The sequence below is a fragment of the Lipotes vexillifer genome, unplaced genomic scaffold (assembly GCF_000442215.2).
Source record: "Lipotes vexillifer unplaced genomic scaffold, Lipotes_vexillifer_v1.1 scaffold318, whole genome shotgun sequence".
Lineage (NCBI taxonomy): Eukaryota > Metazoa > Chordata > Mammalia > Artiodactyla > Lipotidae > Lipotes > Lipotes vexillifer.
In genome coordinates, this window is record NW_006795060.1 from 422007 (window position 1) to 424636 (window position 2630).

At 45.7% G+C, this 2630-nt stretch overlaps 1 pseudogene; it reads right to left on the reverse strand.

The window, feature by feature from the left end:
• Positions 1-1762: 1762 nt before the first annotated feature.
• Positions 1763-2257, reverse strand: LOC103083723 (peptidyl-prolyl cis-trans isomerase A pseudogene; annotated as a pseudogene).
• Between the last annotated feature and the right edge of the window lie 373 nt (positions 2258-2630).

The following is a 2630-nucleotide window of genomic DNA, read 5'->3' on the forward strand; positions in this document are numbered from 1 at the left end:
CCCGCGTCTCCTGCATCGGCAGGCGGACTCTCAAGCACTGCGCCACCAGGGAAGCCCCATGATTACTTTTGCACTGTAGAAATTCATTCTGGTTGTCATATGGAAAATGAATCACAAGGAAGGAAACTGGAAGTTGAGAGACCAGCTGGGAGGTTGCTGCCCTAGGCCAGGAGCAAGACAACCATGGCCTAGATTAGGGCAGTGGCAGATGGCTGTGGAATGGACCCAAAACCCTTTTCAAAGAGGGATCTTCAAGACATCCCTTTGTACAGTTTCTCTAAAAAAATAATTTTAGTTTTTCAAATTGCATACGTAGAATTGTGGGCTTTGATACATCTCTCACTTGGCCATGTTGGAATGGCCTAACCACTGGACACTATTAACAGGCACCACCATACATTCAACGGCAGCTGCTAGAATGAATGGCTTAGGGCCACAGAGAATATAACCAATTCCTATAGGTAGTCGTGCAAAATTAAATCGATTTTGTGATGCCAAATGTCTTTCTTGGTTCTCCAACTGAATTCTTAGTCTCTAGAAGGCAAGGCTTGTGGTATGAGATGACCCTGGAGAGGAAGGAAGGGGTCAGCTCCTAGGGCCTTGTAAAACCCAGTAAGCACTTTTGTCTTTATCTGAAGAACAGTGGGAAACCATGGAGGGATTCTAGGTAGGGAGTTGACAGAATCAGACATGCCTTTTTTTTCACATTAAAAAAAAACTTTTTAAACTTAAAAATTCCACTTACTCAAAGGTATAGAGAATAAGTTTAAGAAACCAGCAGAAAACCACCACTCCAGTTTTAACAGCTATTAACATTTACCACACTTGATCCATCTATCCCTTTTTTTCTTCTCCCTCTCCTTTTAGTTTTCATTTTCTTTTTGTTTTTTAGTTTTAATTTCATAATCATAAACTAAACTTTGCAATCCAATTAAACTTGGAGGGGGATAAGGAAAATATGGAACCGAAAGAACTGCAGTGAGAGTGTTACCGAGCCCAGTTCCGGCTGCTCGCCACTTGAAAGCCAATTCTCAAGAGACAAGTGTTGGTAGGAAACGAAAGGTTGCTTTATTTCGGAGTCTGGCAACCGGGGGGGGGGGGGGGGGGGGGGGGCATCTGTCCAAAGGCCGACTGCCCCCCGACAATCAGGGGACAAGAGCTTTTATAGACAGAGAGAGGGGGCTACCTGCAGAAACAATACAGTCAGCTCTGACAGTCATCTTGAAACTGGTCGTCAGTGGTCTGACCAGCATCATCTCGATTGTTTTAGGTACAGTTAATCTTCAGTTCCAGGATTGGTTTGTTTCCATTTCTTTGAGGCCAGTAGGAATTGTGGCAGCTGATGTCATGGCTGCAGCCTGCTCATCATGTAGGTAACTTCTTCCACCTGGTGGGGTCTCAGTATCTATAAGGCAGCTCACAGGATACAGCTCAGAACATGATCTATAGCCCTTAAGGAGGAACTAAAGGTCCTTGACGTTGCTTAATGACTAAACTATTATTATTTGGTCTCCTTTGACTGTTTTCCTTTGTTTCTGCATTTTCTCACTTCTCTGATGAAACTTATTCTTTGGCTAAAGTTTTTCACAGACAAAAGGCAGGCTGAGGACATGGAGGGGTGGCAGCAAGGACCATAGGGTCCTGCTCCTTTTCAAGAGCACAAAGATTATAGGATATTTTGAGCAGATGTGGTTGAAGGGGTGCTCTCCTGAGCTACAGAAGGAATGGTCTGGTGGTTAAGATAAAACACAAGTCAAATTTATTAGATTTGTCCACAGTCAGCAATGGTGATCTTCTTGCTGGTCTTGCAATTTCTGGACCCAGAGCACTCCATGGCTTCCACAATATTCATGTGCTCCTTCACCTTGCCAAAGACCACATGTTTGCCATCCAAGCACTCAGTCTTGGCAGTGCAGATGAAAAACTGGGAACCATTTGTGTTGGGGCCAGCATTTGCCATGGACAAGATGCCAGGACTCATATGCTCCAGGAGGAAATTCTCATCATCAAATTTCTCCCCATAGATGGACTTGCCACCAGTGCCATTATGGCATCTGAAGTCACCACCCTGGCACATAAATCCCGGAATTATTCTGTGAAAGCAGGAACCTTTATAACCAAATCCTTTCTCCTCAGTGCTCAGAGCACGGAAGTTCTCTTCTGTCTTTGGAAATTTGTCTGCAAACAGCTCCAAGGAGATGCGGCTCAAGGGCTTGCCATTGATGGCGACATTGAAGAACACGGTGGGGTTGACCATGACTGGGCGGCACAGGAGGCTCAGGGGCAGCAGTGTCTGTGAGGCGTCTCTCTCTCTCTCTTTTTAAAATTGAAATATTTGAAAATGAATCCCATACGTCATGACATTTTACCTCTGAAAACTTCAGTGTGCGTATCTAATAAATAAGAACAATTTCTCGGGACCTCCCTGGTGGCACAGTGGTTAAGACTCCGCCTGCCAATGAAGGGAACATGGGTTCAAGCCCTGGTCCGGGAAGATCCCACAGGCCGCAGAGCAACTAAGCCCGTGCACCACAACTACTGAGCCTGCGCTCTAGAGCCTGTGAGCCACAACTACTGAAGCCCGCACACCTCGAGCCCATGCTCCGCAACGAGAAGCCACCGCAGTGAGA